This window comes from Bombina bombina, chromosome 4, assembly GCF_027579735.1.
Source record: "Bombina bombina isolate aBomBom1 chromosome 4, aBomBom1.pri, whole genome shotgun sequence".
Taxonomy (NCBI): domain Eukaryota; kingdom Metazoa; phylum Chordata; class Amphibia; order Anura; family Bombinatoridae; genus Bombina; species Bombina bombina.
This window is the reverse complement of record NC_069502.1, coordinates 72,194,575-72,212,430: the sequence shown is the minus strand read 5'-3', so window position 1 is coordinate 72,212,430 and position 17,856 is coordinate 72,194,575.

Below are 17,856 nucleotides of genomic sequence, written 5' to 3'. Positions count from 1 at the left end.
GACACTCCTGACCTTTCACCCTAACAGACGGAAGCAGCGTAAAGGAAGGGGTGTCACGGTCACTATAGTGACGACCTACTGGTTGGCAGCCTGTTTGTTATATTGCTCCTCCACCTACCCGGTTAGTAACCCCGGGCTAAGCGCTCCTCTGGCCAGCTTATTTTTTGTAAAGTCTGTGCTTGAGTCACTGCTGCGCCAGGGGAGCGCTTAGCCCGGAGCATTTGAGGCTAGTTCCAGGACACGGGACACAGAGCCTCAGACCGGGACTATCCTGGTGAAACCGGGGCGGGTGGCAACCCTAAGCAGAAGGCTGCACAGTTTCTCATTTGCATTGGAGAGAAAGGCAGAGATATTTGCAGATCATGGAGTGCAAGTGGAGCTACATCTGCTGAAGGTAAAAAGGATCCCAATGTGTTATTTGAGAAATTTGAGGCATACTGTAATCCTAACAAAAACATAACTGTACAGAGAAAAGCGTTTTATGAAAGACATCAGGGTAAAAAAGAATCTATAGATGAGTGGGTCACACAGCTACATCTCATAGCTAAAGACTGTGCCTTTCATGACTGTGATGATATGATAAAATATAGAATTGTGATGGGATCAAATGCTAAAGAAGTACAGGAAAAATTACTGCTAGAAGAGGATCTAACCATAAACTTTGCAGTAAAAATAGCTAAAGCATATGAAACATCTAGAACTCACATGCAGTTAATTCATAGTGACACAGAAGTCTTACACATGGTGCAAAGGAAAAGTGAAAGTAATCTGTTTCATAGCAGAAAAGCAAATAACCTGCAGGAATGTGCAGAGCAAACTCTTTACAGAAGCTGTACTAAATGTGGTACAAAACATATTAAGAATACACAGTGTCCAGCACAGGGAAAAATATGCTACAAATGTCAGAAAAACAACCATTTTGACAGGGTGTGCAGAAACAACACTATAAAGTATAGGAAGTCAGTGAATCAAGTGGAGCAAGATGAAAATGAAACTGATATTGACATTGATCAAAGTACAATATTTCTAGCTATGGTGGATACAACAAATGTAGAACAAGATGAAGTATATGTGAGATTCTTGTGAGCACACAAAACATACCAATTAAATTCAAGATTGATGCAGGTGCACAAGTAAATTGCATTCCTGCTAGCACATATTATGACAAGCTGGCAAACATATGTGAGCTTGAAAAGTCTGGTCTGTCAAAACTTGTTGGTTATGGAGGACACCGGCTACATGTAATGGGAAAGTGCTCATATCAATGCATGTTACAAAACAAAAAACTTACGGCTAGATTACGAGTTGTGCGTTAAGGTAAAAAAGCAGCTTTTTACACCCGCTGCTATTACGAGTCTTGAAGGTTTAGGGTCACCGCACACTTCTTTGGCCTTACCGCAAAATGACTTACGTAAAGTTTGTAAAGTCTTTTTTCTATGGGACTTACATAGCGCCAGTATTACGAGTCTGTCCTGGGAGGCCAAAAAGTGAGCGGTACACCCTACCCTGTCAAGAGTCCTAACGCATTTAAAAGTCAGTAGTTAAGAGATTTATGGTACAACGCCGTAACATAAAACTCATAACTAAAGTGCTAAAAAGTACACTAACACCCATAAACTACCTATTAACCCCTAAACCTCCCGCATCGCAAACACTTAAATTAAATTTTGAACCCCTAATCTGCCGCTCCGGACACTGCCGCTACCTACATTATATTTATGAACCCCTAATCTGCTGCCCCCAACATCGCCGTCACCTGCATTATATTTATGAACCCCTAATCTGCCGCCCCCAATGTCGCCACAACCTACCTACATTTATTAACCCCTAATCTGCCGTCCCCAACGTCGCTGCCACTATAATAAATATATTAACCCCTAAACCTAAGTCTAACCCTGTCAGGTGCTGTATGATTTGCTAGGTGTTGAGAATAAAATCATACAATGAGGTTAAGAACCGCAGCTGCTGAGATTTTAGTTATATATATTTATAGGAAAAAATGGGTGGTATGTAGCAGGTAGAGATTCTGATGTATGACATGAACTATCACCTGTGATAGTGTCAAACAACAGATAAATCAATTTGCAGAGATTTGATATCTGGGAGAATAGTGAGAACACAATATAGTTACTCCATGTGTCTAATACACTGAAATTATGTAGCAGAGTCCCTCAGAGTATAACCCATATGTAGTGATTGTATAAAATTAACATATGATAAACAATTTGAGCAATGATATATGTTATGATACAGCTGTATAGTTAATCTAAAGATTCTCACAAATTGTGAATATGCAAAAAGTGAAAAAATTAGCAAGTAATGGGAAAAAAGAAATTGGTCTTAGAATTGCAGCAGTGCACAAGCATAGCGGAAAGGAAGCAACCTTCAAGTATAGATCTATAGTACCTGTGGGGGATAACCCCTAAGAATGCTCAGGGTAAATTCCAAAACTGGAGAGTGTTTCACGGTAGTTGAGGGTCCGGTAAGGTTGGAGCTCTGTTTCTCCGTGGTCGGCGTGTGACGTCACACGCAGTGATCCGATGTAGATCCGGTTCTACAGTTGATGCTGAGACGGTTGTTTAGGAAGGCAGAAGGAACTAGCTTAGGCTCAGGATAATACCGCAAGCTACCAGGAGGCGGCAGACGGACAATAACAAGCAATAGGATAAGTAAGTAAGTGCTATATATAGGCAGGTTAATCAAGGAGTGTATTTCCAAACAGGACGATTACTTCAGATAACTAAAACACAGATGATCCTGACAGTACACCCCCTCCAAGGAGCAACTCCGGGGCTCAAGGGTGCGGACGGTCTGGGTTTCTACGATGAAACATTGAAATCAATCGGCGTGCTGAGGAGTTATGTTCTGATGAATACCCCTTCCAACTGATAAGATACTGCAAGGTACCACGGAACAATCGAGAATCCAATATGGCATCAACTTCGTATTCTGTGGTTGGATCTATTGAGACCTGTGGAGCAGAATCAGATGGGAAGGTCCTCAAGGCTTTATATGGTTTTAGGAGGGAGACATGGAATGTAGGATGCACTTTCATGTTATCTGGAAGTTTAAGCGTAACAGCATTCACATTCACAACCCTAGTTATAGGGTAAGGTCCGATATATAAAGGAGAGAATTTCTTCGAAGGGGTGTTAAGCTTCAGGTTTCTGGTGGATAACCAGACTAGATCTCCAGTAGCATAAGAAGGAGGTTTTCTTCTTTTCCTATCATAAAACTTCTTTTGGGTTTCCTTTGATTCTTGTATCACAGTTTGTATGGTAGTGAAGTTAGAAGAGATAGCATCTGTCAGTTCAGATATTCCCGGGAAGTTGCTACGAATATCAGGTTGAAAATGGAACCGAGGGTGGAATCCATAATTGGTGGTGGTGTTAACTGTGTTGTTGAATGAAAACTCAGCATATGGTAAATGTGTGGACCAGGAGTCTTGTTGATCAGAACAATAGAGTCGAATGAACTGTTCAATCCATTGGTTGCATCGCTCTGTCTGCCCGTTACTTTGTGGATGATATGCTGTAGTGAGTTTTTTATCTATTTTGAATGTCGTACAGAAATTCGTCCATAATCTACTGGAAAATTGAGTTCCTCTATCACTGAGAATAGACGTAGGCAATCCATGGAGTTTGAATACGTTTTTTATGAGTAGTTGGATTGTTTCCATAGCAGTAGGCAATTTGTGATAGGGAACAAAGTGAGCCATTTTGCTAAACAGGTCTACAGCCACAAGGATGGTGTTATAGTTGTTTGATTTTGGTAGATCAACTATAAAATCAACGGCTACTTCAGTCCATGGAATTGACGGAGTAGTGAGAGGTAGTAACAAAACATAGGGAGCTTGTTTTGTGGATTTAGAAACAGTGCAATTATGGCAGGAAGCGACATATTGTTTTATGTCTTGAGACATCTTAGGCCACCAATAAGACCTCTTGGCGAGCTTGAGTGTCTTCCTTGAACCCGGGTGACCCGCTAATAGAGAATCATGGAGTGTGTGGAGTACCATTTGTCTCCGGATTGGGGGAATGTATAGAAGTTCTTGATGGTAGTACAGGTTATCATCTTTCTTATCCAGAAGAGATAGGGGTTTTGTCAGATCTTCCGTTTGTTCTTGTACCAATTGTGGTTTGAAGTCACAGATAAATGAAATAAATCGATCTCTAGGTATCAAACTTTCGTCAGGTGTACGGTGACGCTCATAACATGATAACCTAGAGAGAGCGTCAGCTTTGTGGTTTTTACTTGCTGGACGATAGACTATTTGATAATTAAATCTAGTTAAGAACAGCTGCCACCTTACTTGTCTAGAAGAGAGGGTGCGAGTACTTTTTAAATACTGCAAGTTCCTGTGATCCGTATAGATCAATATTGGAACACTTGTACCCTCCAGGAGGTGTCTCCAGTGCTCGAGGGACAACTTAATAGCCAACATTTCCTTTTCCCCAATGGGGTAATTTTGTTCAGCTGCATTTAGAGATCAGGAGAAGAAGGCGACAGGATGAAGTGGTTGTTTTATGGTGTCTCTTTGTGATAAAACTGCACCAACGGCAATGTCTGAGGCATCAACCTCCAATATATATTGATTCTGAGGATTTGGAAACCTTAGTATGGGTGCTGTGGTAAACTTGAGTTTCAAATACTCAAAAGCCTTTTGAGCTTCTTGATTCCATCTAAAAGGTATGGTGGACTTCGTTAGTGTGGTTAACGGTTTGGTGAGTTTAGAGAAATCTTTTATAAATTTGCAATAAAAATTCGCAAAGCCTAAGAATCTTTGGACTTCTTTTCTAGACTTGGGACTGGGCCAGTCTTTAATGGTTTGTATCTTTGATTCCTCCATGTGAATACCTGATGAGGTGATTATGTATCCAAGAAAAGCTATGTTCTGTGAATTAAAGATACACTTTTCAGGTTTGAGATATAGGTGGTTGTCTCTTAACCGAGATAGGACTTGCCTAACATGTAACACATGTTCGGATAGGGTCTTAGAGTATATCAATATGTCGTCTAGATATATGACTATGAAGATGTCCAAGATAACTCTAAACAGGTCATTTATTAGGTATTGGAAGGTGGCTGGGGCGTTGCAGAGCCCGAAAGGCATGACTGTGTATTCATAATGGCCGTATCAGGTCCTGAACGCCGTCAGCCACTCATCCCCACTTCGTACTCTGATTAGATTATACGCCCCACGCAGGTCCAATTTCGTAAAGAATTTGGCCCCTTCTAATCTTTCGATTAGTTCCGGAATCAAGGGTAAGGGGTACCTGTTTTTTATGGTGATCTTATTGAGTTGTCTGTAATCTATGATGGGCCTTAGGGAGCCGTCTTTGTTTTTAACAAAAAATATTCCGGCTCCCGCCGGCGAGGTAGAAGGGCGTATAAACCCCTTCCTTAGATTTTCCTCCAAGTAGGATTTCAGGTGTTCGAGTTCAGTTTTGGAGAGGGGGAATATGTGGCCACAAGGTATATCTGCTCCTGCTACTAAGTCTATAGGGCAGTCATATTTCCTGTGTGGGGGTAAGGTCTCAGCCTCAGTTTTGTTGAAAAGGTCTATGAAATCCCTATACTCACTAGGTATATTGATTCCTGCATCTACCTGAGTGGTGTGGAGGATGGCAATAGGAAAGCATGTAGTGGTGCAATATTTAGAGCTGAATGTGAGTGACAGTGTGTCCCATGAGATATAGGGGTTGTGTAAACTTAACCAGGTCAATCCCAGTATCACAGGTGATACTGGTGATGCAATGACATCAAAGGATATATATTCCCTGTGATGTTCAGTAGTAGATACCAACAAGGGAATTGTTTGAAATTCAACAGGTCCTGAGGAAAGAATCTTACCATCTATACCACGCAAAAGAATGGGAGACTTTTTCTGCACCAGTGGTATTTTATTTTTATAAGTGAATTCCTTATCTATATAACATGCTGTAGCACCAGAGTCAATAATGGCTGGAACGTTGACTCGTAGGAGATCCCACTGTAACAAAAGATCAAGTTTACAATACGTCGTGGTAGATTCATAAGTATTACAGCAGGAGTAGGTGGTTACATTCTTACCCTTTCGTTGCTTCTGCAAAGAAGGACACTCTCTCACTGTATGCTCGTCTGAGGCACAATATAAACATAGGTTGTTCTCACGTCTTCTGTTTTTTTCTTGAGTAGATAGGGGCCCCTTCAGGAAACCGATATCCATAGGCTCTGATGTTGTTTTACTAGAGGCATGAGGTGTAGGGTTTGAATAGTGTTTTTTGTAGTGTGTCTCTGGGTAAGCCCTCTCATGCATACGTTCTCTGAGACGTCTATCTATTGTAATAGTGAGATTTATAAGTCCTTCTAAAGTGGGGGGTAAATCTATACGAGATAGCTCATCTTTGATAGGCTCAGATAAGCCAAGCCTGAATTGGTTTTTAAGAGAAACATCATTCCATTGGGAATCTTTTGCCCATTTTTTAAAGTCTGTGATGTACTCTTCAACAATCCTTTTTCTTTGTTTCAAAGCTCTAAGTGCTGTCTCAGCAGTTTGTTGCTTAAAAGGATCTTCATATAATTGACCCATAGCTGTTAGAAAGGCATCAAGTGAATTTAATATAGTGTCGTTAGACTCAAAAAAAGTATTGGCCCATGTGCGGGGTTCACCTCTTAAATAGGAAATGACAGTCAAAACTCGTGACCTGTCATTTGGATAAGTTTGGGGCTTAAGTGTAAAAAGCAAAAGACAGGCATTTTTAAAATCCCTGTATTGGGACCTGTCACCAGAAAATTTCTCAGGCTGGCTGATTTGGGGTTCTGAGGAATGTATTTTAGGCTCTATATATTCCTTAATATAAGCTTTAAGGGCACTATTTTCTGCCTTAAGTGTAGACAGCCCCTCTGTTAGTAAGTCAACTTTTTGATTTAAGGTTTGCATGCAGGCAGTCATCTCAGCTGGGTCCATTTTTAGGCTTGTTATTCTGTCAGGTGCTGTATGATTTGCTAGGTGTTGAGAATAAAATCATACAATGAGGTTAAGAACCGCAGCTGCTGAGATTTTAGTTATATATATTTATAGGAAAAAATGGGTGGTATGTAGCAGGTAGAGATTCTGATGTATGACATGAACTATCACCTGTGATAGTGTCAAACAACAGATAAATCAATTTGCAGAGATTTGATATCTGGGAGAATAGTGAGAGGACACTATAGTTACTCCATGTGTCTAATACACTGAAATTATGTAGCAGAGTCCCTCAGCGTATAACCCATATGTAGTGATTATATAAAATTAACATATGATAAACAATTTAAGCAATGATATATGTTATGATACAGCTGTATAGTTAATCTAAAGATTCTCACAAATTGTGAATATGCAAAAAGTGAAAAAATTAGCAAGTAATGGGAAAAAAGAAATTGGTCTTAGAATTGCAGCAGTGCACAAGCGTAGCGGAAAGGAAGCAACCTTCAAGTATAGATCTATAGTACCTGTGGGGGATAACCCCTAAGAATGCTCAGGGTAAATTCCAAAACTGGAGAGTGTTTCACGGTAGTTGAGGGTCCGGTAAGGTTGGAGCTCTGTTTCTCCGTGGTCGGCGTGTGACGTCACGCGCAGTGATCCGATGTAGATCCGGTTCTACAGTTGATGCTGAGACGGTTGTTTAGGAAGGCAGAAGGAACTAGCTTAGGCTCAGGATAATACCGCAAGCTACCAGGAGGCGGCAGACGGACAATAACAAGCAATAGGATAAGTAAGTAAGTGCTATATATAGGCAGGTTAATCAAGGAGTGTATTTCCAAACAGGACAATTACTTCAGATAACTAAAACACAGATGATCCTGACAAACCCTAACCCTAACACCCCCTAACTTAAATATAATTTAAATAAATCTAAATAAAATTACTATCATTAACTACATTATTCCTATTTAAAACTAAATACTTACCTATAAAATAAACCCTAAGCTAGCTACAATATAACTAATAGTTACATTGTAGCTAGCATAGGGTTTATTTTTATTTTACAGGCAAGTTTGGAAGTAATTTAACTAGGTAGAATAGTTATTAAATAGTTATTAACTATTTAATAACTACCTAGCTAAAATAAATACAAAAGTACCTGTAAAATAAAACCTAACCTAAGTTACAATAACACCTAACACTACACTATAATTAAATAAATTTACTAAATTAAATACAAATAAATAAATTAAAGTACAACCCCCCCCACTAAATTACAGAAAATAATAAACAAATTACAGATATTTAAACTAATTACACCTAATATAATAGCCCTATCAAAATAAAAAAAGCCCCCCAAAATAAAAAAAAACCCTAGCCTAAACTAAACTACCAATAGCCCTTAAAAGGGCCTTTTGCGGGGAATTGCCCCAAAGTAATCAGCTCTTATACCTGTAAATAAAATACAAACAACCCCCCAACAGTAAAACCCACCACCCACACAACCAACCCCCCAAATAAAATACTATCTAAAAAAACCTAAGCTCCCCATTGCCCTGAAAAGGGCATTTGGATGGGCATTGCCCTTAAAAGGGCAGTTAGCTCTTTTGCAGGGCTAAACCATAACCTTAAAATAAAACCCACCCAATACACCCTTAAAAAAATCTAACACTAACCCCCTGAAGATCGACTTACAGTTCTGAAGATCCGACATCCATCCTCAAGGAAGCGGCAGAAGTCTTCATCCAACCGGGCCAAAGTCCTCAACGAAGCCGGGAGAAGTCTTCATCCAAGCCGGGCGAAGTGGTCCTCCAGACGGGCAGAAGTCTTCATCCAGACGGCATCTTCTATCTTCATCCATCCGACGCGGAGTGGCTCCATTTTCAAGACATCCGACGCGGAGCATCCTCTTCATCCGACAACTACCCGATGAATTGAAGGTTCCTTTAAGTGACGTCATCCAAGATGGCGTCCCTTAGATTCCAATTGGCTGATAGAATTCTATCAGCCAATCGGAATTAAGGTAGAAAAAATCCTATTGGCTGATCCAATCAGCCAATAGGATTGAGCCTGCATTCTATTGGCTGATTGGAACAGCCAATAGAATGCAAGCTCAATCCCTATTGGCTGATTGCATTGGCTGATTTTTTTCTACCTTAATTCCGATTGGCTGATAGAATTCTATCAGCCAATCGGAATCTAAGGGACGCCATTTTTGATGACGTCACTTAAAGGTACCTTAATTCGTCGTTAGTCCGTCGGATGAAGAGGATGCTCCGCGTCGGATGTCTTTGAGATGGAGCTGCTCCGCGTCCGATGGATGAAGATAGAAGATGCCGTCTGGATGAAGACTTCTGCCCGTCTGGAGGCCCACTTCGCCCGGCTTGGATGAAGACTTCTCCCAGATTCGTTGAGGACTTCGACCCCGTTGGATGAAGACTTCTGCCGCTTCCTTGAGGATGGATGTCGGATCTTCAGAACAGTAAGTCGATCTTCAGGGGGTTAGTGTTAGGTTTTTTTTAAGGGTGTATTGGGTGGGTTTTATTTTTAGGTTAGGGACTTTGGGCCGCAAAAGAGCTAACTGCCCTTTTAAGGGCAATGTCCATCCAAATGCCCTTTTCAGGGCAATGGTGAGCTTAGGTTTTTTAGTTAGGCTTTTATTTGGGGGGTTGGTTGTGTGGGTGGTGGGTTTTACTGTTGGGGGGGTTTTAAAAGAGCTGATTACTTTGGGGCAATGCCCCGCAAAAGGCACTTTTAAGGGCTATTGGTAGTTTAGATTAGGCTAGGGTTTTTTTTTATTTTGGGGGGCTTTTTTTATTTTGATAGGGCTATTAGGCTAGGTGTAATTAGTTTAAATATCTTGTAATTTGTTTATTATTTTCTGTAATTTAGTGGGGTTTTTTTGTACTTTAGCTAATTTAATTTAGGTAATTGTATTTAATTTAGTTAATTTATTTAATTGTAGTGTAGTTTTAGGTGTTATTGTAACTTAGGTTAGGTTTTATTTTACAGGTACTTTTGTATTTATTTTAGCTAGGTAGTTATTAAATATATTAGTTATATTGTAGCTATCTTAGGGTTTATTTTATAGGTATTTAGTTTTAAATAGGAATAATGTAGTTAATGATAGGAATTTAATTTAGACTTATTTAAATTATATTTAAGTTAGGGGGTGTTAGGGTTAGACTTAGGTTTAGGGGTTAATATATTTAGTATAGTGGCGGCGATGTTGGGGGTAGCAGATTAGGGGTTAATAAATGTAGGTAAGTGACGGCGATGTTAGGGATGGCAGATTAGGGGTTAATAATATTTAACTAATGTTTGCGAGGCGGGAGTGTGGCATTTTAGAGGTTAATATGTTTATTATAGTGGCAGCAACGTTGGGGCGGCAGATTAGGGGTTAATAAGTGTAGGTAGGTGGCGGCGACATTGGGGGCGGCAGATTAGGGGTTAATAAATATAATGTAGGTGGCGGCGATGTTGGGGGCAGCAGATTAGGGGTTCATAAGTATAATGTAGGTGAGGTGGCGGCGGTGTACGGAGCGGCAGATTAGGGGTTAATAAATATAATGCAGGTGTCGGCGATGTCGGGGGCGGAAGATTAGGGGTTAATAAGTGTAAGATTAGGGGTGTTTAGACTCGGGTTTCATGTTAGGGTGTTAGGTGTAGACATAAATTTTATTTCCCCATAGGAATCAATGGGGCTGCGTTACTGAGTTTTAAGCTGCTTTTTTGTAGGTGTTAGACTTTTTCTCAGCAGGCTCTCCCCGTTGATTCCTATGGGGAAATCATGCACGAGCACGTACGACCAGCTCACCGCTGACTTAAGCAGCGCTGGTATTGGAGTGCGGTAATGAGCAAAATTTTGCTCAACGCTCACTTCTTGTCTTTTAACGACGGGTTCGTAAAAACTCGTAATACCAGTGCTGCAGGTAAGTGAGCGGTGAGAGAAAACTGCTCGTTAGCACCCCATAGCCTCTAACGCAAAACTCGTAATCTAGCCGTTAATTTGGAATTTTATGTTATAGACACCCCAGCAAAGCCTGTTCTTGGGTTAAGTGCCTACAGACAGCTAAGACTTATAAAAATAGTCATGACTGTTGATCAGTATAGCAAAGGTTTATCTAAGCAACAAGTTGAGGAACTATTTTCAGATGTGTTTCAACGGTTAGGTTGTTTGCCTGGTGAATGCCGCATTAAACTAAAACCAGATGCACATCCAGTAATTCATTCACCAAGAAAGATTCCAATTGGCATAAAAAACAAACTCAAAGAGGAACTGGATCGCATGGTAAATTTAGGAGTGCTGAAAAAAGTAGATGAGCCCACTGAGTGGGTGAGTTCAATGGTTGCAGTAGAAAAGAAAAACTCAGGTGCTTTAAGAATATGCATTGATCCAAGAGATTTAAACAGAGAAATCATGCGAGAACACTACAGTTTACCAACTCTAGATGACATCACACACAAGTTAGCACATGCAAAATTCTTCAGCGTATTAGATGCTCAGTCAGGATATTGGCAGCTCAAATTAGATGAACAGAGCAGCAGGCTCACCACTTTTAATTCACCATTTGGAAGGTGGCGCTTTACTAGAGTTCCCTTTGGTATTGCCTCAGCACAAGAAATACTTCAGAAAAAAGCACATGAAACCATTGAAGGCCTTCATGGTGTAGATGTAATCATAGATGATCTTCTGGTATATGGATCTACACGGAAAGAACATGATCAAAATCTGTGTGCACTATTGGAAAGGTGTAGAGAGAGAAACATGAAGTTAAAGCCAGGTAAAATGCAAATCGGTGTTACCCAAGTTAAATATTTTGGTCATATTCTGTCACAGGATAGGCTAAAAGCAGACCCAGAGAAAATAGCAACAATACAACATCTGGATCCTCCTACCTCTAAGAAGGAATTAGAAACCATTCTGGGTATGTTTAATTATCTGTCAAGGTTTGTTCCCGTACTAGCAGAAGTTACAGCTCCACTAAGAGAACTACTTCAAAAGGATGCACTATGGAGCTGGAATGACTCAATAAATAATGTTTTTAAAGATGTCAAAGGTCTTATTGTGCGTTCATCGGAAACTGGATTACAATATTTTGACCCCAAAAAGGAGGTAACAATACAGGTTGATGCCTCTCAGTTCGGTTTAGGAGCAGTGTTAAAGCAGGAAGGCAGTCCTGTTGCATATGCTTCCAAATCAATGACTCCTACGCAACGCAACTATGCCCACATAGAAAAAGAAATGTTGGCCATTGTAATTGGTTGTGAAAAGTTTCATCAATACATCTATGGGCAGAAAGTCACAGTTGAGACTGATCATAAACCACTTATGAGCATCATGGAAAAACCACTTGTGTCCGCTCCACCAAGGCTGCAAAGAATGATCCTAAGAATACAAAAATATGATATGCATGTAGTATATGTACCTGGCAAAAGAATTCCAGTAGCTGATATGCTTTCAAGGACATTTAAGCCTGGACAAGACGAAAGAGAGGAAAGGGACTTGGAAGAGCATGTGCACTCTGTACTTTCACAATTACCTGCTACTGATGAGAAACTTAAAGAAATACAGCTAGCAGCAGAAAGGGATGCAACTATGGCCAATTTGATCACAATAATAAGGCAAGGATGGCCAAACTCAAAAGCCAAAGTGAATGTTGACGTAAAACCTTACTGGAATGTAAGAAAAGAACTGTCAATAATTGATGGGATTATTTTTAAAGGGGAGAGAAACTGCACATAGGGAATTTTGGAATAGCCTTGTGTAAAAGACATGCTAGGGATCTCTTATATTAGCCTGGAATGAATTCACAGATTGAAGACATGGTCAATAATTGTGCAACATGTCAAGAAAATCAAAGAGCAAACCAAAAGGAGCCAATGGTAACAAGAGTACAGCCAGAGAGAGCTTGGCAAATCATTGCATCAGACCTATTTACATGGAACCATAACAACTATCTTATAATGGTAGACTACTACAGTCGTTACTTTGAAATAGTTCAACCAACAGACACTAAGTCTAGTGCAGTGATAAATGTCATTAAATCATTGGCAAGATAAATGTCAAAAATTATTGGCAAGACATGGCATATGTGATGAGTTAATATCAGATAATGGTCCTCAGTACTCCTCAATGGAATTCGCAAACTTTGCAAAACAATGGGGTTTCAAACACACATTGTCCGGCCCACATTACCCACAGTCAAATGGCTTAGCTGAAAAATATGTACAAATTGCAAAGAACATTTTGGAAAAAGCAGCCCAAACTAATCAAGATCCATACCTGTGTATTCTAAACTACCATAACACCCCAATAGATGGAATTGCATCACCTTCACAATTACTAGTAAGCAGACGTTTGAAATCAGTTTTGCCTTCAACACCTACACAACTTGCCTCCAAAGTACAGAATCCTGCAATGGTTAAACAGCGAGTGGAATCATTAAAAAACAGGCAGAAACAATACTATGATCGTGGGTCTAAATTTCTAAAACCTTGTGAGCTTGGCGATAGGGTAAGGATGCAAAATTTAGAAGGAAGGTGGAAACCTGCAGTGGTAACCAAAGTAACAAGTGTACCACGCTCGTACATTGTCCGCACCGAGAGTGGCAAAGATTACCGGCGCAACAGAGTACATCTGCATCATAACAGAGATACAAATACAGGAGTTACAAATATTCCAGATGCAGAGCTTTATGTACAACCAAGGATGTCACATAGTGATATAAATGAGACTCTAAGTTCAACTGATGCTTCACATGTGGACATACAGGACGGACAATTACTGAGTACAACACCAACCGCACAACTCTCTGATCACAGATCCAATATGATTCTTCCTAGCACAACAGAAAGAGCACAAGTTGAGCCACCCAGTAGATTCTCAAGATATGGACGGAGAATTAAGCCAAAGTATTGGGAAGATTATGACACTACATAACTGTTTTTTTTTTTGTGTTTGTTTTTTTTTAAATGTATATTTCTTTATATCTAATATATATTGTTTTATTTTTTATTTTATTTTTTAAGACGGGAGATGTAACGAATATATCATAATGGTTTGTTCCAGTTGTTGCTGTTTATATTTGTTGCAGGTCATAAATTCTAACACTAGGGACAAGCATGAGGTATAACAGTGAAATGGGTGTGTTATCTTCAGTTAATAAAAAGTTCTTGAAGTTGAACAATGGTGCATTCATGAGTTCTATACGTTCTATAAAAGGAGATCTTTACAGATAGAGGCAGTGCATTCAGTGGGCTCTTCCGGGGTCCTATCCCCAAGTTAGAGACTTTACTTTTTTAGGGTTTTTACTTTGATATTGGATTTGGTCAGTCTGGGGGTTTACTTGAGTAGTAGTGACTAAGTGACACAAATCCTAGTTTTTATAGGGCAGATGTTTATATGATGTATGTTATGCCATTATAAGCTATGAGAGTGAATAGGGGCAGTGCATTTAGGGGGCTCTTGCGGGAAGTGACACAAAGCCTAGTTTTTATAAGGCAGATGTTTATATGATGTGTGCTTTTGCATTATTACCTATGAGAGTGGAAAGTAGCAGTGCATTTAGGGGGCTTTTGAGGGATCCTATCCCCAAGTTAGGGTCTTAACTTTGGTGTAATTTGATTATGCTCAGTCTGGGGTATACTTGGGTAGTAGTCACTAAGTGACACAAAGCCTAGTTTTTATAGGTCAGATGTTTATACAATGGATGTGTTTGCCATTATCACCTGTTAGATTGGATAGGGACAATGCATTTAGGGGGCTCTTACAGGGTCTTGTCCCCAAGTTACAGTCTTAACTTTGGGGTCATTCAAATCTGCTCTTTCTGGGATTTACTTGGATAGTAGTCATTAAGTGACACAAAACCTAGTTTTTATAGGGTACATTTTTATTTGATGTCTTCATTTGCATTATCACCTATGAGAGTAAATAGGGGCAGTGCATTTAGGGGGCTCTTGTGGGATCCTATCCCCAAGTTCAAGTCCTAACTTTTTGTCAATGGATTCTGCTCTCTCTGGAGTTTACTTGGATAATAGTCACTAAGTGAGACAAAGCCTAGTTTTTGTAGGGCAGATGTTATATAAGATGTGTGCATTTGCATTATCACCTATGAGAGTGAATAGGGGCAGTGCATTCAGGAGGCTTTTGAGGTGTCCTATCTCCAAGTTAGGGTCTTAACTTCGGTGTCATTGGATTCTTCTCAGACTGGGGTATGATTGGGTAGTAGTCACTAAGTTACACAAAGCCTAGCTTTTATAGGGCAGGTGTTTATATGATGTATGTATTTGCATTTTAATCTATTCAAATAGATAGGGCAGTGAATTCAGGGGGCTATTGAGGGGTGATATCCCTAAGTTAGGGTCTTTACTTTGGTGTCATTGGAATCTGCTCAGTCTGGAGTTTACTTGAATAGTAGTGACTAAGTGACAAAAAGCCTAGTTTTTAAAGGGCAGATGTTTATATGATGTGTGCATTTGCATTATCGCCTAAGAAAGTGGATGGGACAGTGCATTTAGGGGGCTTTTGAGGGGTCCTATCCCCAAGTTAGGGTCTTAACTTTGGTGTCATTATATTCTGCTCTCTCTGGGGTTTATTTGGATAATAGTCACTAAGTTACACAACGCCTAGTTTTTATAGGGCAATTGCTTATATGATGTATCACCTATGAGAGTGGATAGGGGCAGTGCATTTAGGGGACTCTTGCAGGGTCCTATCCCCAAGTTAGGGTCCTCTCTCTGGGGTTGACTTTGATAATAGTCACTAAGTGACACAAAGCCTAGTTTTTATAGGGCAGATGTTTATATGATGTGTGCATTTGATTATCACCTATGAGAGTGGATGGGACAGTGCATTTAGGGGGCTTTTAAGGGCTCCTATCCCCAAGTTAGGGTCTTAACTTTGGTTTAATTGGATTCTGCTTTGTCTGGGGTATACTTGGGTAGCAGTCATTACATGACATAAAGCTTATTTTTATATTTTTTTCTTTGTTTTTATTTCACATGGAAATCCCCATTAGATTTTGAATAATGAATAACGAAAAACAGAATTTATGCTTACCTGATAAATTACTTTCTCCAACGGTGTGTCCGGTCCACGGCGTCATCCTTACTTGTGGGATATTCTCTTCCCCAACAGGAAATGGCAAAGAGTCCCAGCAAAGCTGGTCACATGATCCCTCCTAGGCTCCGCCCACCCCAGTCATTCGACCGACGGACAGGAGGAAATATATATAGGAGAAATCATATGATACCGTGGTGACTGTAGTTAGACAAAATAATTCATCAGACCTGATTAAAAAAACCAGGGCGGGCCGTGGACCAGACACACCGTTGGAGAAAGTAATTTATCAGGTAAGCATAAATTCTGTTTTCTCCAACATTGGTGTGTCCGGTCCACGGCGTCATCCTTACTTGTGGGAACCAATACCAAAGCTTTAGGACACAGATGAAGGGAGGGAGCAAATCAGGTCACCTAAACGGAAGGCACCACAGCTTGCAAAACCTTTCTCCCAAAAATAGCCTCCGAAGAAGCAAAAGTATCAAATTTGTAAAATTTGGCAAAAGTGTGCAGTGAAGACCAAGTCGCTGCCTTACATATCTGGTCAACAGAAGCCTCGTTCTTGAAGGCCCATGTGGAAGCCACAGCCCTAGTGGAGTGAGCTGTGATTCTTTCAGGAGGCTGCCGTCCGGCAGTCTCATAAGCCAAACGGATAATGCTTTTAAGCCAAAAGGAAAGAGAGGTGGAAGTCGCTTTTTGACCTCTCCTTTTACCAGAATAAACAACAAACAAGGATGATGTTTGTCTGAAATCTTTAGTAGCCTCTAAATAGAATTTTAGAGCACGGACAACGTCCAAATTGTGTAACAAACGCTCCTTCTTTGAAACTGGATTCGGACACAAAGAAGGTACAACTAACTCCTGGTTAATATTTTTGTTAGAAACAACTTTAGGAAGAAAACCAGGCTTAGTACGCAAAACCACCTTATCTGCATGGAACACCAGATAAGGAGGAGAACACTGCAGAGCAGATAACTCTGAAACTCTTCTAGCAGAAGAGATTGCAACCAAAAACAAAACTTTCCAAGATAGTAACTTAATATCTACGGAATGTAAAGGTTCAAACGGAACCCCTTGAAGAACTGAAAGAACTAGATTTAGACTCCAGGGAGGAGTCAAAGGTCTGTAAACAGGCTTGATCCTAACCAGAGCCTGAACAAATGCTTGAACATCTGGCACAGCTGCCAGTCTTTTGTGAAGTAAAACAGATAAAGCAGAGATCTGTCCCTTCAGAGAACTTGCAGATAATCCTTTCTCCAAACCTTCTTGTAGAAAGGATAGAATCTTAGGAATTTTTATCTTGTTCCATGGGAATCCTTTAGATTCACACCAACAGATATATTTTTTCCATATTTTATGGTAAATTTTTATAGTTACAGGCTTTCTAGCCTGAATCAGAGTATCTATTACAGAATCTGAAAACCCACGCTTTGATAGAATCAAGCGTTCAATCTCCAAGCCGTCAGTTGGAGGGAAACCAGATTCGGATGTTCGAATGGACCCTGAACAAGAAGGTCCTGTCTCAAAGGTAGCTTCCATGGTGGAGCCGATGACATATTCACCAGGTCTGCATACCAAGTCCTGCGTGGCCACGCAGGAGCTATCAAGATCACCGAGGCCCTCTCCTGATTGATCCTGGCTACCAGCCTGGGGATGAGAGGAAACGGTGGGAATACATAAGCTAGGTTGAAGGTCCAAGGTGCTACTAGTGCATCTACTAGAGTCGCCTTGGGATCCCTGGATCTGGACCCGTAGCAAGGAACCTTGAAGTTCTGACGAGACGCCATCAGATCCATGTCTGGAATGCCCCATAATTGAGTTATTTGGGCAAAGATTTCCGGATGGA